Raw genomic sequence first — 26,825 nt, 5'->3', positions numbered from 1 at the left:
AATTTGCTCCCCAAAAAATCCTGGAAAAATGTGACATGCAGACTTTTGGATTCATCCCTGATTGTATTAACAACAACATGACAAATTACTTCTCCCAGAGTTAAACTTTCATTTAATTTAATTTAATCACTGAATTTTAATATACAGCAACTATGATGATTCAATGTCCATTAACACACAGGAATAGCAACCTCTGTGCATTCACCTGAGTTCAGTAAAAGGCTCCACCAAAGTAATAAAGCAAACCTTGAACAGAGAAGGAATTGCATTATGTAGATCTGGCCATTGGTAATTAAGACAGGAAGAAGGAGTCATCATTCAACTCACAGCTATGACGAAGAAATATATTTTATTGTTGCTAGAGGAAGTAGGCTCTAGGATTCACTGCTGCTTACAGCCTTCCTTCTTGTCCCTGGATTTTTGGTGTCCTAGCTTTTCAGGCTGACGTTTGGTCGGTGAAATAAAGGCAGGTCTGATAATCAAAGAGGCTATCAACTGGAACAGTGTGTGACTGGGCAGCTGCAAAAAGAAGGAATAGAATGAATAACTCCAGCTGTACTAGAAATGGCAGGAGGACTAAAATGAGCCACTAGGTGTCCTGGGTTACAGGTGTAAATTCCTCATTTAAAAAGTGTTATTTGAAAGAATGGGAGAGATTCTAAGACCAGAAGGGGACCACTATGAACATCGAGTCTGAGCTCCTGTGTAACACAGAACTATCCCAAAATCATTTCTACAGCATATCTTTCAGAAAACCATCCAATCTTGATTTAAAAATTGCTAGTGATGGAGTATCCACCATGACCCTTCATAAATTGTTCCAATGGTTAATTATGCTGTTAAAATTTATACTTTATTTTTCAATCTGAATTTTTTCTAGCTTCAACTTCCATTGGCTCCTGTTATATAATACCTTTCTCTGGTAGACCGAAAAGCCCATTATTAAATATTTGTTCCCCTTGTAGGTACCTATAAATTGTAATTAAGTCACACCTTAACCTTTCTTCGTTAAACTAAATAGAATTGAGCTCTTTGCATCAATTGCTATAAGGCATGTTTTCTAATCCTTGAATCATTCTTGTGGCTCTTCTCTGATCCCTCTCCAAATTTATCAACATCCTTCTTGAATTGTTGATACCAGAACTGGATATAGTATTCCTGCAGTGATCACACTAGTGCCCAATACAGAGGTAAAATAACCTCTCAACTCCTATTCAAGATTTCCCTGTTTATACATCTCAGGATTGCATTAGCTCTTTTGGCCACAGCACTGAATTCATTTTCAGCTGATTATCCACCACAGCCCACACATCATTTTCAGAGTCACTGCTTCCCAGGGTAGAGTCTCCCCCACCCCCACCATTCTGTAAGTATGGCCTACATTCTTTATTCCTAAATATATACTTTTACCCTTAATCATATTAAAACAGATATTGTTTGCTTGCACAGTTTACCAAGTGATCCAGATTGCTATGTATCAGTCACCTATCCTCTTTATCACTCCTCCAATTTTTGTCAAGTCATTGTTTACAGGCACAGTTACTGTTTCCCCATATATAATTTCTTCAGATTTACCAACTGTACACTAGCAATCCAGTGCTGATGAGGAATCCTATCATAAGAGACGTGTGAGCATTGGACTTTGTACATAAGTGGACCTACCACAAACTATGGCACATGTGGGATAGTAAGAACATTAGGTTAATGAGGGCTCAGATTTCATTTTATATAGGTAATAGAAAAAATAGAGAGAGACTCCAACACCACCCCTGCATGGACTGGAATGTGAGAGGACAGCAGGCTTTATTAAGCATGAGATTGTGGAGCTAAGCATGGCTAGTATTATTACCTTGGGAGCAGGATGCAAACACTTCAGCAGGTGGTTCTGTCTTTTTTGACTTAAAAGTTGGGTCCAGATCTTCATCAGTATTTCGAGGAAATTGTTGCCTGTGGAAACATTGAATGTTACAGCAGATTTACATACTTTTGTCTTTTTATTTGCATCTGTAGGATTTCATATTTGTAAGTTTTCTTCTCCAAATGTCTGAAGACAGTTTCTGAACATACATGTTTACAGAACTAAGACAGCTAGTCATTTCTTATCTGGGCAATCTTGATCTGAAACTTGTACGTTCTATTTCAGTCCTTTCTTACAGCAAGAGTGACTCTTACTCTCACCTCATACCTCCTAGAAGAACATTCAGGGGTATCTTATTACCATGTCCCATATATGTCTCTATTACTGCATTCAAGTTATTTGGTGGTGGGCTATAATATAGATTAACTTCTTTAAGGTAAACTTTGATTATTCAGAATTCAGAAGTATCTCCTGAAATTGGAATGCTGGTATATCAAAATTTGGATTTGTTCCCTAATACATTCAGATGGAGGTTACAAGAACACATTTCAGCTGCAACGTTAAGTTCTGGACACACTGTATCATGTATTTCTTGTTCTTTTATCTACCTTGAGTGACTGATATATCAACATTGTACATTAGCTTAAATAGGGAAAGTACTGGGAAAATCATTGAATATCTTGGATCTTTATTTCCGCAAACTGCCCTTTGAACTGTTATGAAACTGAGACCCCATTGCAGATAGAGAGAGCATTGCACTAGCTGGAAAATAACTCTTCTACACAAGGCTCTAAAACTTTACTCCCTCACAAGTATACAAGGCCCTAAAATAGTCAAGAATATATACATATAAGAGATTACTAGTCTGAATAAAAACACCTACTTTGTTCTGTCTATGATGCCTCCTTGTGTTGGGAAGTCTGACCTTTCCAGGGTCTGACCTCTGACTGGGGAATCCAGGTTCCTCAGCATCTAGCCATACCTCTTTATATTAAGACAATAACAAGAGTTTATGCTGACTTGATCCATGAGACAGAAGACAGACACGCAGCTCTGTGGTGTACATTGACCAAGGGGGAAGGTTTTTAAGATCTATAGTGAGACCAAGCTTGAATAATTTGGTCCTTATAATTTTGTGTAGATTCATGAAATCCCCCCACTGGTATTAGGAACACACCATTGTACTTGAATTGTAACCTGCCAACTCTTTGAAGGTAAACTTTTGACCCTATGTTACTTATACTGTGCTTTATGCATGTTAGCTAATTAATCTTCATGACATCCCAGTGAGAGATGGATTATCATCCCCATTTTATAGATGGTGGAATGGATACTGAGAGGTTCAAGACTTGTCTCACACCACCCAGCAAGTCAGCAGCTGAACTCGAGTAAGAATGCAGCCCATAAAACCATGCTGCCTCCCTGATGAGCCAAAGGCTGAGAGCTAGCAAAGAATTTCATTTCAGCCACATTTGTTACTTCTGATGTATTGGAAAAAAGCCAGTGTTACTGAGTCCCTTGGGATACACCAAAGAGCAGCACAGTACAATACGTAGAGGCACTGGGTGCAAACCAACTTATGAAAGATACCTGTAATATATAATGTTTTGCAAATGCTAGCTAGAAGCCTCTGGCATGTCAAATCCTACTCACAGCTTCAAGAAATCCCTCTCCTTTTGTGATAATGATACTCCTTCCCTTCTGCCACACAGTTGTATGAGTTGGCTTCTGATATTCAAAAGGCAAAGGAACATAAGCACATGCTACCCCAGATCCAAAAGTGCATCACTCCCAGGAGCAAACCATGGTCAGTACTAGCATGTGTCATATGTTCTGACTGTCCATTTTAGATCACATGGCTACCCACAGCACTGCCCTGGACAATCCCCTGGATGATCATAGTAAACAGACACTCCTTGTCCTGTGCCACATTTGGCTGTCAGCATTATAGTTTCATTTTTTACTCAGAGAGAAGGTGGATGAGGTAATATCTTTTATTGGACCAACTGCATTTTTTATTTATTCATTTAAGGAAGTTGTAATTCAGTAGCTGAAATTCACATGTCTGAGCTCATCCCAAATGAAGCAGGGAATGGGGAAAGATCCCCTACCTTTCCCAAGTAATGATACAACAATGAACAGTTTTTCCTTAAAAGGTAAATACTTCATGGGACTTTTCTTGAAACTAACCTTAATGTAGTTCAGAGGAACTGCTGAACTCTAATAATGTTAGCAACTTTGTCAGAGACTAAAGGGGTCTGAAAATTGGGGACTGGTTCTGAATTAAGGCCTCTAAGTTAATTCAAATAAATAGTTTACACAGTTAGACTTCAGACAATATTTCTTTCATCCCACAGCTAATGTTAGAATTCATTTCAGCCATTGACTGCATAATGGAAATTGCTGCAGGTTGCTTTACACCGCTGCTCCCTCAATGTGGGTGTTTTGAACCTCTGGTAGGTGTCTGCCCAATGGCACTATGTTATGAAATCTTTCCTTCTGGGGGTGGTATCGCTCAGACCAGTGAGCTTGTTAGCTAACCACCACAGCTAGAGAGCAAGTGTGTGTAAGAGGCTACAAGCAGGGCCGGCTCCAGGCACCAGCTTTCCAAGCAGGTGCTTGGGGTGGCATTTAGAATGGGGCGGCCGTCCGTGTCCTGCGGCAGCGATTCGGCGGCAGCTCTGCCGCTCTTCCTGCTGCAGCGGCTTTCGGCAGCAGCTCTGCTGCTGTTGCGGCGGTGGCAATTCGGCAGCAACTGCTTGGAGCTGCAAAATTGGTAGAGCCGCCCCTGGCTACAAGCACTCTCAGCCTTATGATCTCATCTGCAATCACCTCTCTGTCTACTACCATGACATCCACATTAAACCTTTAAATGTTAGGGGTGTTAAGCAGCCCTCCTTCCAACCTGAAGGTTATTAGGGTAGCATAGTTCAATGGCTGGCACCAATTTAAGGTTTTAATTTGAAACAGAGTTTTTCAGGAATAGGAGAATTTGAGTTATCAAAATAAATTTGTAGCCATTAACCAGGCTGACCAATTCAACTCCTATTCTCTCCTCCAGATCCATATAAGAAGTGTCCAGGCCTCTACTTATTGAGCCAGACAATTAGATGCATGCCACAGCTCAAACTATTCTTTGTTGCTTCAGTACATCTGGAGAACTTTGAACAGAGGTCAGCTGCTTGGATTCCTCACTACCCCTCAGAGAGAAAAGGGTCAAGCATTACCAGCTCCTCATGTGGCTGAAGTTTCTCTTAATTCCTTGTTTTTTTCTACCCCACTCTCCTGTTGGGTCCCTTCTGCCTGAGTCTTTGGTTCTACCAGTTGACGATATATTCCCATGAGCTCCTTTAGAATAGAACATCACCAATTCTTCCAGTGAATAAAGCACTGAAGCTTGACTCCACTTGGCATGGACAGCATTAGATTATGTGAATTACATCTTTGTGATTACTGTGAACAGCTGTGCTGGTAATTGTGTCAACTGTGCAGTGGAGCTGCAAAACCAGGGCTTGCCAGAATATGGAGATTGCTTTGTAGGAAAATGAAGGGGAAGGGTTATTTTATTTTTGAACCGGTGAGGAGCAGAGAAACTTTCAAGCATTTTGCTTATTTTTAATTTCTATTTTTCCTATACTAACCTCCACAGCTTGTTTTGATGCCCTGATCTGTCAGGCATCTCCTCTTCTCTGGTCAGTAAGCCCTTCGGTGAATTTTGTTTCCGGCACCTACCTTACAAAAATATTTTTGGGACAGATAGGATAGAACCCTTGGGACAGATTTCCACGTTATTTTGTTTGCTGTAACTATAAAAGCACAAGTATCAGAGGGGTAGACATGTTAGTCTAGATCTGTAAAAGTGGCAGAGAGTCCTATGGTACCTTATAGACTAACAAACGTATTGGAGCTTAAGCCTTAGAGGGTGAATACCCACTTTGTCGGATGCATGGGACTCACGAAAGCTTATGCTCCAATATGTCTGTTAGTCTATAAGGTGCCACAGGACTCTTTGCTGCTATAAAAGCACAGAGGACTCTATGTACGGTCTTCAGTTTCATTAGCTAGGTCTTCTTGTGACCTGGAGTATTTTGTCCAAGTGGTAGACACTTAACATGTTACCTTCTTGTCCTTGCTTCTCCTTGGCTCAGATAAGTTGCTCCCCTCATCACTGTTCTGTCTCCAGGTTTGTCTCATGGGATCTCCACTGGGCTTTCAGTTCTTGGTTCTGCATATATCTAGCAGTCTCCTAGAGTGTCATGAGACAGTGTGAAAGAATGTTAGTTCTCACTGAGCACATAAACATGGTTTTAAAGGTCCAAAAGCATCCTGGACAGAGATACAGACATGCAAACACGGGTCTACACTACGAGTTTAGGTCTAATTTAGCAGCATTAGGTCGATTTAACCCTGCACCCGTCCACACAACCAAGCCTATTTTGTCGACTTAAAGGGCTCTTAAAATAGATTTCTGTACTCCTTCCCAGAGAGGGGTTTAGCACTAAAATTGACCTCACTGCGTCGAATTTGGGGTGGTGTGGACGCAATTCAACGGTATTGGCCTCCAGGAGCTATCCCAGAGTGCTCCATTGTGACTGCTCTAGACAGCACTCTCAACTCAGATGCACTGGCCAGGTAGACAGGAAAAGCCCCAGGAACTGACAACAGTATGGCGTCTGCACAGAAAAAAGGCGTGAAACGATTGTTTTCCGTTGCTTTCACGGAGGGAGGGGCAACTGTACCCAAAACCACCCATGACAATGTTTTTGCCCCATCATACATTGGGAGCTCAACCCAGAATTCCAATGGGCAGCAGGAACTGTGGGATAGCTACCCATAGTGCAATGCTCCGAAAGTTGATCCTAGCCACAGTACTGTGGCCACACTCTGCCGACTTAATGCGCTTGGTGGGGACATACACAATCGATTGTATAAAATTGCTTCCTAAAAATCAACTTCTATAAATTCAACCTAATTTCATAGTGTAGTTGTCTTTAACTACTGCCTACAACAGAAAGACAGCCCTGCATCTATCACAGGTCAAGGTGCATTACACAGGATTTCACGGACAGCTATAAAACAAACAAATCTTCTCACCCCAAGAGGAACATGACTTTTGGCATAAAGTCACCAAATTTGGCCTTTGGTGACCCAAGGTGCTAAGGGAGTTATAGGGTCGAGGACTTCTCACGGAGAAACACCCTGCCACTAGTTTGGTCCCATTTAAACCAGGAGGCTGTTAGCTTGGGCGTCTTGGGCAACTGTAACTACTGGTTTATCACATGAGGAGGTCTCAGGCAGGTAGGATCCAAACCATTTAGGACTTTTTAGATCAAAGCCAATAGCATGAAATCAGAAGTCACCTGGCAGCTAGTGCACCTTGCAGAGCTAACCTGTGATATGCTCTTAGCAGGAAACATTGCTTAGTAAGTGGGGAGCTGATTCTTCACTAGCTGCTACTTCCAACTAGTTTAAGTGTACCCAACTAGCCTTGAGATGACAATGCGTAAGTAACCATGGTGAGCTCTGGCTCTGAAAGGAAAGGACATAACCTGCTTCCCAAGGGCAGATAATCTCATCCACAAACATAAATTCAACTACCATCTCTATGGAGATGACTCACAGATCTACCTCTCTAGCCCAGACTTGTGTCCTTCTCTCCAAACTAAAATCTCAGCCTCTCTGACATCTCCCTGTGGATATGTAGCCATCAACTCAAACTAAACATGCTAAAACAGAGCTCTTAATTTTCCTCCCCACTTTCTCAATCACTTTTGAATAACACCACCATTCCACCAGACCCTCAGGCCTGTAACCGCAGTGACATCTTTGACTCAGACCTCTTGCTAGATCCTCACACCCAGGCTATGTGTAAGTCTTGCAGATTCTCTCTGTATGATCTCTCTACAATACAGCCTTTTCTATCCATCCACACAGCTAAAACTCTTGTCTAGGCTTTCATCATCTTGTGTTTCAACTACTGCAACATACTTCAATCCTTTTCTCTAGCCTTGACAAATGCAGTCTTGCCCCACTGATATCCATTTGAAATATTGCTGCAATGATCATTTTCCTAGCCTGTCACTTTGACCATGTCACCCCTATCTCTGCATCCCTTTACTGGCTCCCTCTTCTCTGTTGCATCAAACGTAAGCTATTTGTCTTCACTTTCAAGACCTTTCACAACCTATCCCCTTCCTAGCTATCTCCTCTCTGAGTCAGCTCCTATCTCCAATTGGCCGCTATCACTCACTTGTTAAAATTTTCAAACAAGTACCTTTGTTATCTCCCATACTGATCTGTACACTTGGGAGAAGCTCTTGGTAAACGCCTGTAAAACTAACTCATCAACCTTCTTCAAAATCCTCCCTTGACACTCTACTTTGCTGTGAGGCCTACAAAAACTTGGCAATGGTTAGGCTACTGGTGTGCTGAGCCCACTGCCTCTCATGCTGACCAATATTGTCTCTCTGTTCCTTGTAGTCCCCAGTCAGTCTGTATCTGTCTGTCTCTTGTGTTAGATTGTAAGCTCTCTGGAGCAGGGACCATTTTCTTATTCTGTGTTTGTACAACGTATAGCACTATGCAGGGGTGGCCAACCTGAGCCTGAGAAGGAGCCAGAATTTACCAGTGTACATTGCCAAAGAGCCACAGTAATACGTCAGCAGCCCCCCTTCAGCTCCCATCGCCCCTGCTCCCAGCACCTCCCACCCACCAGCAGCCCCGGCCATCAGCGCCTCCCCCTCCTTCCCCGCACCTGCCGATCAGCTGTTTCGTGGCATGCAGGTGGCTCTGGGGGGGACAGGGGAGGAGCGAGGGCGCGGCAGGCTGAGGGGAGGGGGTGGGAACGGCTGGAGTGGGGGCAGGGCCTGTGGCAGAGCCAGGGGCTGAGCAGTGAGCACCCCCGGCACATTGGGAAGTTGGCGTCTGTAGCTCCAGCCCCGGAGTCGGTGCCTAGACAAGGAGCCGCGTGTTAACTTCTGGAGAGCCGCACGGGGCTCCGGAGCTGCGGGTTGGCCACGTCCGCACTATGGGATCCTGGTCTAGAACTAGGGCTCCTAGGTTCTACAATAATACAAATAATAAATAAGAAGAAGATACCAGAAGGAACACTTGGCAACAGCTGCTGCCAGGACATCCAGGAACAAGTTGCATCTCAAGCCAGCACCAGATTTGGGCAACCATTACAAGATTTCACATCTTATTCAAACCCCATTTTACACTCATATTGTGCTGTATGTTTTCCCCTATTACTGCAGTTACCATGGGGTCTGGACCTGTGTGTGTGAACTGAGGCTTTCACTTTCCTAATCTGTCTGACTCATCCAGGAAGTGACAGCATGTTACAGGGGCAACATATACGTCTTCAAGGGTTTGGTGCTTATTTGTTCAGATGCCAACAACTGGGCCATGAAGTGGCATTGACTTTGGAAGCTAAAGAAAGCAGTGCGTTTCCCCTTTTTTTGAAGTATTTTTAAGGAAGAGCCACCTCCTTCTTCCACAGTCCTGGAATTTTGCCCTGATATCCCCCACATTATACACACACACTCGGGCCAGGAAGACATTTTCTAACTGCCAAGAAAAACAAATGAGAGAAATGTGAACAGCTTGCATTTAGCCTGTTACCTCATCCTGAGCCACCTGGGCTGCTCGATAGTTGTCATTGCATTCCTGGTTCCTCCTTGCTCTCTGAAGAATAGATTAAAAAGTCTGTTGAGAATCAATAGTAAGAGATACTAATGGAAAGCAGGCAGCAGCAACAGCTCCAAGGGGCAAAGGGAGAAATCTATGCTATTTCTATGCAAAGTGACTTTTTTTGGTTTTATTAAAAACAGATCTTAATATTCTGAGATACTGAAGTTGTTTTAACCAGTAGCCTGTCACGGTGGCCTGTATATGGACTCAAGGGTATATGTACTTTAGATAATGGAGATAGGATTGTGTGTAGCACACAATCCCATAGAAAAATATAATCAAATTAGAACTTCCAATTTGAGAAACACCACTGCTAAGGTCTAATGTGCTCCCTTTCTGCTCAAGGTTCACCTACTGCATGAGTCCACTACTCCTCCTGCAGTCTCCAAGACAGTTCTTCATTTTGTAGGAACTGCTCCTGTTTCCCAAGTTCTAGTTCTGCCATCTGCCATTTCAGGGGGTTAGTGCTGCAAGACTGCTGGGGATTCTCATGTGAACAGAACTGCAAAATCACAAGTATCAAACATGACTGAAAGAGACCTGAGGTGGGTCCATCAGAAAAGCAGAGTTGGTCAAAAAGGAAGCTATTACTAATGGGAATCCCAAGACTTCCCAATCTCAGCATGCTGGATCAAAGAATAATCAACAATGACAAAACTGGGAAAAGGTCCCAAAGAGAAATAACACAAGTCAACCAGCTTAGCAAAAATTCTCCCTTCCAAAACAAACACTGCATTTGGCTTTAGCATCCTTTGACTCAAATAAATTGGTTAGTCTCTAAGGTGCCACAAGTACTCCTTTTCTTTTTTCAAAAGCTTTTATAAACACAGCGAAACAGGACTGGCCCTCCATCACTCAAGAAGAGCAGAGAGAGAAGCGGTGATGATTTTCTTGTTCCTCTAATTAAAGAAAAGGAAGTTTTTGACTTGATTTTCTTCCCTCAGTATCCACTGAATTCAGTTCCTCAAGACACTCTGCTTCATTATAGGGTTCCCAAAGCCCAATACACTCCCCCTGCTACTGAACATGTGATGACTAAAATGAAAATCCTGTCACCGAGATCTATTATGCTGTGGAATCGTCTATCACAGTAAGTGGCAAAAGCACCATCACTTGGTACATTTTAAACAAGACTAGACAAAGAATATACATAGGGAATAATCCTAACATGGCCAAAGGGGAATGGTCTACAAGAGTGTATTAAATGGCATTTTCCGTTTCTAATTCCTGTGATTTGTTGGTGCTGCTGTAATACAAATATATGAATAATAATAAACAGTGAAACTATTATTCCCATTGGGATACACTATTTGGTGGTCAAACTCTTTTACCATTGTGTCTTTGCATGGGTAGCATTAGTTATACTTGTAGGCTGCATTTTCTAATAAGAAATCCCAGATAAGGTTAAACTCCAATGCGTCTAATTACTAGTACCTGATCTGAGGCCAGAGTTTCCTTTCCTAAAAGGGAGATGTGAGTGACCCACCCTACTCTGGCTCTACTGTGAACATGGCCATCCCTCGGGGGGGGGGGGGGTGCAGGGCCCAGGGCGGAAGTGACGAATTCGTCTCTTCTGGGACCAACCACTCCAGACAATCGCACCAGCCTGCGGGGGCCCCCAAAGTGCAGAGCCCAGAACCAGGGGGCCCAGGACAGAAGTGATGGATTAGTCTCTTCTGGGACTGATTGCGCTGGCCAATTGTGCTGGCCCGCAGGGTCCCCCAAATGCGGGGCCCGGAGTGGTCGCCCTGATTCGCCCTACCCAAGGGACGACTCTGACTGTGAGACCTACCTTCTGGCCCTGGAGCTGTGTTCAGGACAGTTCTCATTGTCTGAGCTGGCTTTCCCCAGGACGTTTAGAGAAATGTCTCCTATATACCTTTTCTCCCTGTGTTCCCTGATTCCTTGTCCTACTGCAGTTGAACCCAATCTCCCCGTCTCAGCTGCAAGGAGAGTTTCTGGAGCCCCTCCACAGAGCTGTTTCACAGGCTCTAGTCCTCTTCAGAAAGGCTTTCCTGAACGGTGCTTGGTGTCTAGTGTAATGGCAGCTTTCCCTAAGCCTGTTTCAGGTGACATTTCCAGCACAGTCTGAATTAATGTTACTGAGAAGCTCTTTTGAATATTTCCAGCTATGGTCTTGTTCTGGTTTGCATCATCCTCCCCTGCCATCAGCTGCATTTGGGCTGTTAGTATTAGTGTTAGGGCTGAAGCAATAATCGTCCTCTTCCTCATTGTCGATTGCTCTTTGGTTGTACCAATGACATGAAAGTTTGGCATGCCCTTGTATATACATGCAAATATAAAGTGAAGGTAGTAAGGGTTACACAGAAGATATAAACAAATTTTCACAACAGCCTTGTTCATCACATTCAAGCAAAGAAAGACAACATGTTGGGATTGGCATGATTTTCTACATGGTCTCCTCCTCCTAACTTGAAGAAGCTACTTGATTAAGGCCAAGAGAGCAGATCCAGATCAACCCACTCTTGTGTTTCTATGCCACTAGTCCAGTCTATATAGGATTCTATAATTTGCTGTGAGTAAATCATTTTTCTGAGAGCAAGAAGAGGAGGAAATATTTTATTTATTTTGTATTTTTAAGAGGGAAAAAAGCAAAAAACAAGCAAGCAAATTAGTCAGATTAAAGTTAAAGGCATTAGCGGAACAGCTCAAATGCAGAGAATGGCAGCATCTACAGTGAAAATATCAAAAGAACCAAGAAAATTTCTGCAATTTCAGCATGCTAGAATAAAAGAGAAAATAATTCAAAAAATAATTCTCCGTGAATATACTGTGGTCTTTACTTTATTCCTTTCATAGCAACAAAACTATGGATATTGGATTTGCTTTGGTGCAATCAAATTATTTTGCACAATATTTTCTATGTATGAAGCCATTTCCATAAAGGCGTGTACTTATTATATAGTAATAACAGTTTTAAGCATATGAATAGTCACCAAAAAGAATTACTCACGTGGAAGAAACAGACTGATTTATAAGCAAACCACAAAATCTATTAATAACGTCTACTGTCCTCATCCCACACACATCCTCCACCCACCTAAACAAGATGCAGAGTGAATCTTTGAATACACTAATGTATTCCACACATAACTGGGAGTCAGGGGCTCTGCCATTGACTCACTGTGTAGCCTTGGGTAGGTCATTTCACCTTTCTGTTGTAGTTTCCTCAGCTGTAAAACAGGGAGGATAATAATAATACCCCCTCCCTCATTTCCCAGAGTGGTGCGAGGATTAGTTAATGTCTGTACAGTGCTCTGAACATGTAGCATACTATATACATAAGTATTATTATTATGTTAAACAGTTCATGTGATTGCCTTCAAGGTATGCATGTATAGTACTCGGGGATTTGGCCTGTCTATATAGAAAAGTTGCACCAGTTTTTAAACCAATTTAGGTAAATCAGTGTCCCTGTGCGGACACTCTAATTTCAGTTTAAGCATAGATTATGTCAATTTATCTTAAACTTTTAAACCTGTTCCCTAACAACTAAAGCTACACGGAAAAAAGCCATGCGCAAGCTGAAATTAGAGTGTCCATCCAGACAGTTGTAGCAGTTTAACTATATCAGTTTAAATTCACACCTTAGGCTGCACCAATGTATCTTTCTCACATAGAAAATGTTATGATATTTAACCTAAAGTTAACATTAGACTGGTTTGTAAGCATACAGAGGGATTATTTCCACTGATTATGTAATTTCTAAATGACTTTTTAAAAGTAGAGTACACATTTACATAGAAATGAGAAATATTGTGAAGAATGCATATTATTTGTATGATGTTCACAGGGTTGCTTGCTAAATGACAATAAGCCTTAGGTAGTTTTGTATGTCTGCAGGAACCAAAGTTAATGGCTTTACTTAGCCCAATCATTGGTTCTTATTTGACAATACAGATGTCAAGGCCTTAGAGGTGGTCTCTTCCAAATCACATACACAACACTCCCTAGCTTGGGACAGAGGTCAAAAGTACAGCTGATTCTAAACCAAGACAAATATTGTAAACTGAAAATCCATCAATAGACAAATAAACCATTACAATTATATTTATTTAACTGTGTTTTTTCAACACAGTGACAAGAACTCTCATATAATGTACTGAATATTGAATGATTAATGTAAAAGTAATTGCACCAAATTTTCAATTTGATGTCTAACTTTGGAATATTTGATGTCTAACTTTGCCAATAATGATCTCTCAAGATAAAAGGTAAAAATTTCAAAAACAGCTGAGTCCCAGTTTTGAAAGTGACAGACACTTGGATGCCTGAATTCACTCTTAATCTATGGCAAGACTGCATGATGTATAGAATGAACAACGGAAGCATAGTGAAATACAAACATGGTATACCATAAATTATACCAAAAAATTTTCAGTAAAATTTTCAAAAGTGCCTAAGTGACTAAGGAGCTAAGAACTTTTGAAAATTTTACTCTTAGATTCTTAAGTAGTTTAAGCACTTTTAACACAAAGTTTTTAGTATTTACAAGATCGTTTTTCCAAACCCAAAGCCACCCAAAGTGGAGTTGAAAAAACAAGTTCACTCTGTACACAAATCTCTAAAGCACAACTTTACTTTCTTGAATCAGAGTGTGAAACAAAGACAGTGACCCTAAAAAAGAGGGGAATATACAAGAGGGGGGGGAAAAGTCCTTCAGCACACAGGGACAGAAGCACTTCAGTTCAACACCAGATGTCCTGAATTCTATTGTCTCAAAAATTAAAATCCCACCAAAAAGCCAAATACAATTGCCTTCTGAGTCACATTATGAAAATATGAAGAGTGGAGGAAAAGAAGCTTCCTATATTGAATCATATAAGAACCATCCCATGTAGCGATATACAAGACCAGAAGATGAAAAAACGTACACAAACACTGTGGCCACAATTAACACATGCAACTCCTGTCACCCAACCCCCTCCTGAAAAAAATCACTCCTTTCTTGCAAAAAAATAAATACATCTCACTAAAAACAAATTAACTGTTGTTACATCTTGTCTTTTTAATTTTAATTAAGCTGATTGAGCATGTTCAGGGAGGTTCCATGGACATGGCAAACCTCTGACTGAAAGTGTGCATTCACCAAGGTATGAAAGCACATTATTTTCAGTGAACTGTAGGTCTACAGTTCACATTGTGCTCCCTAACAGCAGGTCCAATCTCTAATATCCAATTTGCAAAACAGAGCATCCATTCAGTGACACAAGGAAGGGGAAATGTATTTATACCACAGAAATAAAGATTCCAGAAAACGCCTGAAAACAGTTTATTTCAGGCAATGTGCATAATTTAAAAATACATAACCACATATCGCCAAGCCTAGCTCTGCTGAATGTGTGTGATGCACTCAAAGAGCAGCTCATGCACTCTCTGAAATATAAGTACCAGGGTGCACGCACACACTCTGTGGGCATTCACAACAGGTAAAAGTGTCCTGAGACTTGAATTTAATTCAGAATATTTTAGTAATTGGAAGAACTTTAAGAAGGATGCAGAAATCTGTTTTAACAATTCACAGAGTCCTCATTTCTTTAGGGGGAAAATGGCAATATCCAAAATGGCAATATCCCTTTAAGAACTTATTCTGTTAAGAGGAGCCTTTGGCACAAGTCTCCGCCAGTGATGACATGAAGAGGCTTATCATGGCTTACCATGTGGCAGAAGCCAGGTTGTACTGAATATTATTTCATTGGTCTGTCCAAATTTTCAACTGATGCAATTTCTTAAACATTTCATTTGCTCCTGTGCAAATAACATCTTAAGCAGGTTCACTGAAATCCAAAGACTTCATCCATGTTGTAGTTAAGGAATCAGTCTATATTGGCTGCAGATGGCTGTACATATTTTGTGCCATTACAGGTGGTGAAAATTCCTGCATGCCAAAATGCCAAAAATGTACAGAATCTGTGGAAACTAGAGTTTTTTAAAAAATGGTAAAGGATTAAAAAGTTTATATTTATCCATATCAAATTCCTAAATGTGATACCTAAACATGAATGGGATCTCTTATTTTGCATTATTTGACCTGTAGAAGAATACCACATGCATCACAATACTGACACCTTTCTTCTCTTGTGATATCATGCAGGAAGAACACTGAACAACAATAAAGTTGTACTGACATTTAAATCTCAACAGTGAAAGAGAAAAAATACAATCAGATGAGCTGGATGAAGAGTATGCCTGAATCTTTCATAAAGTGGGGTGGTTTCAAAGGTTAGAAGACTGCCATGCCAGCATTTGCTTCTGAGAACAAACAACAAAACAATTACCTGTATTTTGGAAGGTCAAGAGCACAAGGGCATCTTCCCTGATGGAGACTAGGACCTGCACCTCTTCTCCTAAGACAGGAATTTTAGTCTTCACCATTGTCAGGAGAACAGACCCCTGAGCTAGACACTTGAGATTGCTTTTTGCTCTCACTCTTTCAGTTTCTTGGCTTAAACTAATAGTGTAAGAGAGATTCCTAACCTCTCTTCCAGGCTAATCTTCTTTGCCATTAAATTATTCACTTTATGTTTTAAACTTATTCCTTGCAACAGAATATCATTTGCTGCCTAGCATTTTTCCTCCGAGATGTGGTCTACCACTAACCATAGGGATATTCAAGTGAGGGTTGTTTTTTTTGGCAGTGGTTTCACGGTGCTGAAACTGAAAGTCACTTTCCGAGGGAGGCTCAGGGAACACTCATTACTTTCCATTGACAAGTGGATAAGAAAGCAAAAGTTTGACATAATGAGACAACTCCCAAATCTAGATTTAGATAAGAACACCAACAACTAGTATGATGATGATGATGATTTTGTATTACCGTAGCACAGGGGCAGGCAAATTTTTTGGCCTGAGGGCCACATCGGGTTTCTGAAATTTTATGGAGGATCTGTTAGGGGAGGCTGTGCCTCCCAACACAGCCAGGTGTGGCCCGGCCCCTGCCCCCTATCTAACCCCCCCCCTTCTCGCCCCCTGATGCCCCCCCCAGACTCCGGCCCCATCCAACCCCCCGTTCCCAGTCCCCTGACAACCCCCCGGGACCCCTGCCCCATCGAACCACCCTGTTCCCCGACCTCTGACCACCCCAACTCCTATCCACACCCCTGCCTTCAACCACCACCCCGAACTCCCCTGCCCTCTATCCAACCCCCCCTTCTCCCTGACCCCTTACCAGGCTGTCTGGAGCACCAGTGGCTGGCGGCACTACAGCCGTGCCGCCCAGAGCACCAGGACAGGCTGCCGTGCCACCCAGCTGGAGCCAGCCACGCCACCATGCAGCACAGAGCACTGGGTCAGGCCGCAGCTCTGCAGCTGCACTGCCCGGCAATAGCTCGCAGCCCTGCTGCCCAGAGCATTGCACCGGGGGCACAGTGAGCTGAGGCTGCGGGGGATGGGGAACAGTGGGGGAGGGGCTTGGGGCTAGCCTCCCCAGCCAGGAGCTCAGGGGCCAGGCAGGACAGTCCTGTGGGCTGGATGTGGCCTGTGGGCCGTAGTTTGCCCACCTCTTCTGTAGCACCTGCATGCCCTAGTCATGGACCAGGACACCACTGTGCTAGATAATAATAATAATAATGGGTGGACACAACTGGGGGCTTAGTGATTGGTTTGGCTCTTGCCCCCTGTCTCCACATACACACTTAGGTATTGCATTAATAAATAAAGGAAACACTGTGTTTGGAACAGAAATGCATTTATCTCACTTTATTAAATGTGGACAAAATTCTACCACCCCCAAATAAAAATGTTTTACTTATGCCCCTGTGACATGTAAGACTAAAACCTAATATTCCCTGAAGAAAACCACATGTCCCTCCTAACTAACTTTTAGACCACCCTACACATCTTGTGTCCTGGCTGCCTTCGAGACAACGCTCTCCCCATGCATCATCCCAGCTGGGTTTTTATAGAACGACGATGCACAGAGCTCACCATGGAGCCTGTTTATAAAAATCTAAAAGTAAAGAAAGGCCAGATGTGTTCCCATTATTACAGAACCATAAGAAAAAGGCTGGCCAGCCACAACCCAATATCTGGCAGAGCTGCTCAGACTAGGCCCCACCAGGCAATACACCCTTCTAGGTACAGTACTGTTCTTACCCATTCTCCCCACACCTCATCTCTGCGGGCCTTCCCCATTAACATTTTCCAGCCTCATCTTAATAGTCTCCATCTGGTGTTGTCTGTGTTAAAAGCTTTAGTAAAAAAAATACAAACTTATTAAAGGGACAAGGATAGGAGGCCAAACACTGACTTCTTGGGGAGTGACCCTGTACTGTAAGTCTCCCCTTCAAAATTCCAGGAGTGGATGTGTCCCTATCTCCCACTCCAAATTCACTCCTTGCTAATTCTTGCATCCCTGATACAGCAGGTAAGGTTCATTTTGCTGTGTGCCCCATGATAAACAAACTGATGCACAAATACCTTCTCTCTTCACCCTGGTTCGGTCCCTACTCTTGTTTATCATCTCCCTTTCAGGGAGGCAGGGTTTCCACTCCAATCACTATCAGCCCTGCAGTAAATCAGACACCATAGGGATGATTTATTAGTATTTGTTGTAATACTAAGAATTATTTGATAAATAAGAATCCACTTCTGGAATGGTGAAGGGAAGCTTCTGTACGGATGGCTGCCAGGAAAGGCCAATTCATCTATGCAATAACCTTGAAAGTGTCCTTTTAAATGTCATGTTGCCTGAGAAGACCTGGGCCAGCCTGCTTCTTTAAGTGCACAGATTTGTCCTAAAATTTGAGTCACTGAGGCTGTATAGACTCCATTTAATTAACAACAGAAACAAAAAACATCATCCATGGAGTGAAGGATTAAAGGGATTATGCACTTGGATAGCAAAATGCAAAATTAAAATCAGCCTCTATGTGCCATTCATCTGCTGCCCAGGGTAAGTAGGACAGATACATTCCAGTGACCATTAGGAGGCCTCTTTAATTAGTCAGTGGCTCTTGTCCAAGGTCTGGGATGTTACAGTCTGCCTCACATTTGTCCTCTAAACTCAACTCTGGAAGGGTTAAACTGTTTTATTCTGCAGCAACTAGCTGGACTGGAGGAAATGCACACGGGAGCAGCTTTACCCTTCCACTGCTCTTCAGTGTCTATGGAAAAGCAGGCAGGAAACACATACAAAACCTGGAAACAGGTCAGCAGGGGAGAGAAGGGATAAGGACTGCCATGGCAGAACTGCTTCTGCTCTGTTCCCTACTGTGGATTCCAGCTCTTACTCTCTTGTTCCTGCAGACAGTGAGCCAGCACACCGTCTTCAAGGACAGCAAAATCTCAACAAACTGCAGATCAAAAAGGTTAAAACAAAAAATTAATTAGGAACATAGTCCAATTTACTGAGTAAAGCATGCATCCCCACCCAGCTTGCTGTCAAAAGGGGAGGCACTCTCTCCCTCTACTTCACTAAGTCACTTGTAATTTGGAAATTCTTCATTTTTACTAATCCTCATTTAATGGCAGAGAGAATACAAGAGAACAGCACTGCCAGCCCTCCCTGTTACGGAGCAGAGGCTGCAAGAAGCTACAATTAACTTTTTTCTTTATTAGAACCAAACAATCACTTTCTTACAGACTCTTGGCAAGCACACATCTCGACAAACACCCAAAGCATGGTGAGTGTTGGCTGGGGCAGGGGGTGCTCTACATGGCGAAAAGAGCACTCTGCAGGGGTTGTGGTGCAGTCGACTTGGGAAAAAATTCTAAAATTCTTTCACACTTTTCCACAGGCAGGGGTCATTGTTGCAGATATCTCACTGTTGAGGATAAGCAGGGAAGCAAGGGTACATCTACTACATGCTTGTGGCTTCTGCCCTGGTCCCTTTGCTGCTTGCCTGTGTGCCACTTTGGTCCTTGCACAAATGATTACCGAATGGCACAGGAAAGTTTCCTACCATGGGGAAGGAACAAAGCAGCTCTGCAAAGGAACCTTTGGCAGAGGATTGCCAAGTACCTCCAGGAAACTTTCCTAGAGATCTCTCTGGAGGATTCCCATGAGATCTTGGTGTGCACCCTGTTCAACCGAACTGATTAGCTGCAAAGGGAAATATCCAGCACCCAGAAACACAGCCAGCCTTGTACATTTCTATACCCTGAACTCCTCTGTGCTACACAAAACACAGCCAGTTACCAGGTGTCTCCTCTCCTGCTCACAAGAGAGCAACTGCTGAGACTGGCTAGACCCCTCCGGAGTGGAGAACAGTGCCTGTCTGCCTGCCTGCCCCACTGGGCCACCCCGTCGGGAGCTCAACATCATCTAACTCCACCTCTTCATCAATGACTTCATCCTCCGGGTTAGGTCCTCTTTCTGCCGCCTCCAGGACTGCTGAAGTATCCATGGGACTCTTGGTGATGGAGGTGGGGTCATCACCGAGGATAGTGTCCAGCTCCTTATAGAACTGGCAGGTCTTAGGTGCAGCACTGGAGTGATGGTTTGCTTCCCTCGCCTTATGGTACGCCTGCCTCAGCTCCTTTATCTTCACTCTGCACTGCAGCATGTCCTGATCATAGCCCCTTTAGTGATCTGCCTTTAGGTATCAAAATTCCTACGGCTCACGTGCAGCTGGGACTGCACAGCCTCCTCTCCCCCTATACTGAGCAGATTCAGCAGCTCCGCAGTGGTCCAGATGGGAGAGTGTTTGGTGCGATAAGATGTCATGGTCGCCTGGGAAGATGTGATGAGACCTCTCCATGCCGAGCCAACAGGAAACGGAATTTCAAAAATTTCTGGGGCTTCTAAGGGGGAGGGGTGGATGGTTGTTTATGTGGCTGTAGGGCAGTGGAGTTCAAATTACTGACCAAAGCGGTCAGGAAGGGCATTGTGGGACACTTCCTGGACGCCAATTAAAGCGATAAAATCAAGCATGGTGTATACACTGGCACTTTGTCGACAAAAATTTTGTGCAAAAACCCTTGTCTCTCATATCAAGGTGGTTTTATTTTGTCACCAAAACAGGGTATTTTTGCTGGCAAAAGTCACATTGCAGTATGTACGTATCCACTGTTTTGTCGACAAAAGCTGCCTTTTGTTGACAAAACTCTGCAGTATAGACAAGGACTTAGTGAAATGAAGAGCTATCAGAAGTTCATCCAGTAACACCCTCTCTAAGAATGCAATCTGTCAGACACAGATAACACCAGCTCAATCAGAAACTGGGCATGTTTGAAAACCAAGGTAATAGCACTCCCCAGCTATAGGAAGCTACATGACTACATTCCACAGTCTGAGAAGCTGCAGCTCTCAGCTGCCAAGACTTTACTCTTAACTATGTGTTGAAATTATGTGTTTGGTTATCTGTACTTAGGGTTATCTGCATTGTTTATGTAACACCACGTGAAAGACTAGAGAAGTAGTTAATGAAATCTGAGGATTTCACTAGACTTTGACAGTTTTTAAGGCATATTCAAAGTTTCTATGATCACCTGGCACAGCACGGGGAGGCAACTATCAAGCTGTGTATCTTCCCTTTAGCACACTGGCATAAAGCTCAACACTTACTAATGAGCAGGCCTCAGCAATTAAGTCAGGTGTCTCTGTTCATGGAAAACCTGTGCTGTAGAAGGCTACATTATACATTGTATTGAGTTTTTGTTTGTACTTAAAGATCATGTCACTTCATGTCAGGGGTGGCCAACCTGAGCCTGAGAAGGAGCCAGAATTTACTAAAGTACATTGCCAAAGAGCCACAGTAATACGATCAGCTCCCCCCTTCCCCGCTCCCAGCACCTCCTGCCTACTGTCAGCCCCACCGATCAGCACCTTCCACTCCCTCCCCGCACATCCGATCAGCTGTTTCCTGGCGTGTAGGAGACTTGGGGGGGGGGAGGAGCAAGGTCACGGCAGGCTCAGGGGAGGGGACCGGAAGAGGTGGAGTGGGGACAGGGCCTGTGGCAGAGCCAGGGTTGAGCAGTGAGCACCCCCGGCACATTGGAAAGTTGGCGTCTGTAGCTCCATCCCCAGAATCAGTGCCTATACCAGGAGCTGCATATTAACTTCTGAAGAGCCGCATGTGGCTCCAGAGCCACAGGTTGGCCACCCCTTCTCCATGTAATTAAAGTGCTGTGGCTGATGTTAGGGCCTTCTGACTAGGGCTATGTGGTACTGCTTTCTGATCCGGTTTATAAGCAATTCTGGCAAATTGCCTCTAGGAGAATGGAAAACACCTGTTCAAATGTAGTACTTCAAAATGCATTTTAACTATATTTACTCAAATGTATACACTAAAAAGTAGAAGCAACTGGAATTTTGTATGGTCGTTTCTACTTGCAGGATCACACAAAAGCAGCTATTTTTATAGACACAGGAGAGCCTTTGTGTTGAGTTATAGAGAAAGTATATCTATATACTCTATACAGTGAGATGGATAGTTAAAAAATAGCATGTAATTTTTATTTATACCGACAGGGTGAGGGACGATCACAGTTTGGGAGAAGGGTACCTGGACTTTAAGGAGAGGTACTTAATTAAGGAGAATTTGAACCCTGCAAAACAACAGCTTCAAAGCCACTTGTTTAGCTCCTTCATTTTATAATTTGTTATGCATGTCGTCAGAATGCATGCTTCCCCCACAATTGAAACAAGTACATTCAAGGAATATTTTTGCATACTGCTCTGTGGGTTTAGAGTGGCATCTTCTCATCAAAACAGGAATGAGCACAGAACAGACAGGCAAAGAACAACTGGAAGCTATTTGGAGAGAGACTCTTTCAAACAGCTACACAACTCAAAGAGAAAGAAAAGACAAACAAGCCAGGATATTCCAAACAGTCAGCCACGGTACAGATGCCTCTGACATGAAATGCAAGCATACAGAGCAGCAAGGAACTCTTTTTCATCAAAATGACTATTACTGATCTCCCACATACTTTCATGGAAACAGCTGTACTTCAAACAAGATGTCCCATGTGCAACTTGCAACAGTAAGCTCCTGCTTCACCACAAGACCTAAGTTGGAGAAACCCCAAGTCTGGTGTTCAAACCTGGTATCCCAGATACATTAAAATTTGACAGCCAAGCTCAGGAGCTCTGTGCACTGCCCCCTTGCTGGAAACAGAACACGCCACTCCCCTTGCTCCATGGAGAGTATATCCAAATACTGACAGATTTCCAGGCCCTGTTTGTGTGCATTATTCTAAAGTTTGAAGAATGGGCTAGAATTCAATTTCTATTGACAAATATGGCAAAATAATATTTATAAAGTTGGGCAATCTTTAATTGACCAATCGAGATACAACCTAACATTTTAATATGTGCCTTGTGCTAAACAAACACTCCTGCTGCATATTCCTCACATGAACTCAGACTCCTCAGACTTATCAAAATTCTTTCTATAACAGACAACTGGGACATCACAACAGCATTATCACTTTAAGGGGAATGAGCAGGAGATGCTCTAGAGTTTAAGGAAACAAGAATCCTGTTTGCAGGCAAACAACCCTCAAAATAAGAGGATAGGGAAATGCAAAAAGTAGATGCATTCAAAGCAGAATATTTGCAAGGTGGCACAGGTGGCCTTTCAAGAATAAATGGTGCAATTTTAGGAGATTTGTTTTAAGTGAAGTAGAAAACAATCAGTCCTTATCTCTCCTGTGGGACAGCTGGGGAAGTGGCCAATCAGCCAGAAATCAGCAATAAAACATCATCTAAGCAAACCTTATGATTGCTAATGCAATTTACTGGCTTTAAGTCCCCATTACAAACTGAGTTTAGAACTGGAAGTAACAAAAGGGCTGCTGGACCAGATGAAGGAGAAGAAGAAAGGGCCATCCGAACGTAAACTCCACTAGGACTTCAAGACTGATGATATACAGGAGAGAAGAGACTACTAGAGAGCTGACAATGAAAAGAATTATACATAGTTACTTGACTATATAGCATATGTATGTCATCCAGGGCCACATGAGTTTATAAAGTCTTCCAAAAGTAAATCAATTAATTTCTGTTGTGCCCCAGATTATGTGCTGGTACTAGCCCCAACCACAGAAGATAGCTACAAAACTGTAATATAAGGTTACTCACCACAAAGGAAATGATCAAGGAGATGTGTAGAAATGCTACAACTTAACTTATAAACAAAGCCCGTACATTAATTAACTTTACTTAAGCTATCACCTTTCAATGTTTTTTCCCCTGGAGAAAGGTCACCCATAGGAAATGGATATGAGGTTGGAGGGGGACAAAAACAGTGAAAATTACTGCATACGGGAGACCATAATGTAAGTGAGCACCTTTAATACCTTGGACGTCATCCTTCCCCCACAAGATCTGGGTGAAGCTCCCAGAGAAGATGATTTTCTTTTACACCACTACATAGTAGCTCTCCCTACTTAGCTGATGGCTGTATTTGTCTGGAAAGAGCTGCATCTCACCATATACACATGACCAGAATCAATTATTTCAATTCCCTATTCAGCTTGCAAGAGGAACATGTCGGCACAATCTATACACCAGGCCATTTGCCTTCAAGAACTACAGCTCACCAGACAAAAACATTCTGCAGTGTTATGATTACAAAATTTATATTAGGATTTGAAAAATATAACTTTTTCATATCCCAAATGGCCATAAAGGCTAAAGTGAAAACATATGGTGCCTTTCACTGTTCCTCCTCTACTTCTCCGACTATCAGATGAGATGCTTCATGGTAGAAACCAATAGAGTTTCTAGGAAAGACAAATTATTTTATTTAACATGGATAATCAAAATCACCACCATCACAAAAATCTCTTATCAAAGTTCCTTGCCAAGCACATCCCCAAGGCAGTGAGATGCTAGCTCTGGTCATTGGGAAGTTACTGCCATTTTAAAGATATTTCAACAGACTGATTCATTCAGATAAGATTCAGATCAAAATAATTTTATTACTGATCCCATTGCTTTTTACCCTTCATTTTCTCTCCCTTTTGTTTCTTTAGCTCACACTGTTTATTGTGCTTTTTAACCTGCTACTACAGCAGAAAATCCACACTATGTCATCACTTGCTGAGGCAAGGAGCCCACCACTGTAAATCTGGTTATAGCAATCATTTGCTTTGAAGTGGGCAATTTTAAAAGAAGTTTGATTGGTACCTTTTAACATTTATTTGTGAAGAATAATTACTGGACATGGGTGTAGTACTGGCGACACTGATTGTGCCTTTGGACATAACCTCAAGACCATTAGAGCATTTATACATGTCATACTAGCCTTAAAATAATTAAAGAAGATTTTGGCAATGATTGCTTCTCATGGAGAATTATATCTGGATTTACCAGCTACCTTTGCATCTTTACAAAATGGCTTTAACTTGGGAAACAATTAACAACCAAGATTTCATGCATTTTCAAGTAATCTGCATGCCTGCTGGATCAGAGCACCAAAGCCACGTCCTATAGCTCTGACAGATCTTATGAGGCAATATTTGAGGAACAGCACCACACTCTGGTACCAGGTCTTCTGGCATAACCTCCACTAGAATCCTCAGAGAGCTTCTCCTGGGGGGCTGGCCAGACAGGCATCCTAATGGGGACAACCATCTGACCAGCCCAGATCAGAGGAATCCCTAATTTTCCTGGGAAATCTAGGATCCAGAAAAGCCAGTGCATCATATCTCTTTGGAACATCTCTCTTTCAGAGACATTCCTTTTTGCACTGTGCAGCCTCTTCGAGCCACCAGAACTATAGAAGCTGAGCCTCTGAGTTTGCTAGTTAACTACTGCTGAAGAGCCAACGCAAAGAGTAGAATGCATTTTTAGAAGGATTCACAGCTATCTCAGTGGCTGATTTTTGTTTTTCAGTGACATATAATAGGGTAATTTTAATATCAGATATTTAGAATCTAGAGGACCTTTTTCAGATCAGATGTAGGTCAAATTTAGGGATAATCTACTAGGCAGTGTCTCCCACATATAGAAAGAGAACTATGCAGAAACGGTTCTAGCCTTCCCTGAAACTGTATAGGAAAACTTCTGACCCTCTTGGGCTCAAACAGTGCAGGACATGATCTACTGAGGGCTTCACTAAAGTGAGTAATAAAACAGACCAATGGTAAAATTACCAAGGCTGTTTTCCCTTTTGTATAGTGTTACCCTTAGAGCAGCTGGGAATGGGCATTTATTAACTAGAACACATCCTGGAACTTATTTTTAGTCCATTTAATAAATTACATGAAGCAGGATTTAAGTATATGTTCAATTTTTAAAAGCAAACAAAAAAGTCCATGCTGGCATCACTCCAAATCTGTGCCATCCGCTCTGCAGTTCCAAAGTATAAAAATGAGAAGGAAAGCAGCATAATGTTGATGCCTGGGACACATAAAGGGAGCAGTGCAGACACATATATACTCAAACATACATATGTGCACACAGTACAGATTTTTGGCGACCAGTTAGATATATCCACTGCCTGGAACTCTTGCTTCATTATTGGTAAATACAGTTCTACTAATCACACAAATCTGAATCAATTTGTAAAGAATAAACATTAAGTTTGGAGACCTTTGTAAAATAACCCTCCTCCCTGCAACATCAAGCCTTACCTTCCTGAACCCGAGGGAGTCGAGAGCGATCTATCTGAACCTCAGTCATCTTGAGGGCTGCAACTTTGTGTCTCTACAGCTAACAGCTCTCAGGCACCTCCTCTGGCATTAATACAGTGACAGTCTACAAAGACAAAAGAAGCACGTTACTGGTCTGCTCTTTTTCTTTAAAAGATAACTTCAGGCAGTGTCAGAGATGCCAATGGCAATATATTACACAAGAGCAGGCTGGTATTGTAAATTTAGAAAAAGTGTTGCCCCAGCATGTTTGCACTGAAAGCTGAAAATGTTAGTCTATCCAAGGTTCTTATATGGCTCACATTGCCAAAGCATCTGAGATCTTCACAATTTTTATTAAAAAAAGAAAAGGAGTACTTGTGGCACCTTAGAGACTAACCAATTTATTAGGGCATAAGCTTTCGTGAGCTACAGCTCACTTCCTCAGATGCATATCGTGGAAACTGCAGCAGGCTTTATATATACACAGAGAATATGAAACAATACCTCCTCCCACCCCACTGTCCTGCTGGTAATAGCTTATCTAAAGTGATCATCAGGTGGGCCATTTCCAGCACAAATCCAGGTTTTCTCACCCTCCACCCCCCCACACAAATTCACTCTCCTGCTGGTGATAGCCCATCCAAAGTGACAACTCTTTACACAATGTGCATGACAATCAAGACTCTCCTTACAATGTGTATGATTGTACAATTGCAAATTTGATACAATT

At 42.5% G+C, this 26,825-nt stretch overlaps 1 pseudogene across 1 annotated transcript; it reads right to left on the bottom strand.

The window, feature by feature from the left end:
- Positions 1 to 178: 178 nt before the first annotated feature.
- LOC311532988 lies at positions 179 to 26,144 on the bottom strand (annotated as a pseudogene). Its single transcript, XR_014714594.1, has 7 exons — positions 26,096 to 26,144; positions 18,802 to 18,864; positions 9,482 to 9,555; positions 6,028 to 6,104; positions 1,850 to 1,947; positions 914 to 969; positions 179 to 519 (listed from the first exon to the last, which is right to left on the bottom strand). The product of XR_014714594.1 is annotated as an uncharacterized misc_RNA (transcript).
- Between the last annotated feature and the right edge of the window lie 681 nt (positions 26,145 to 26,825).

Source organism: Lepidochelys olivacea, assembly GCF_965140295.1.
Source record: "Lepidochelys olivacea isolate rLepOli2 genome assembly, chromosome: 18".
Taxonomy (NCBI): Eukaryota; Metazoa; Chordata; order Testudines; family Cheloniidae; genus Lepidochelys; species Lepidochelys olivacea.
This window is presented reverse-complemented; position numbering and strand designations above follow the sequence as displayed.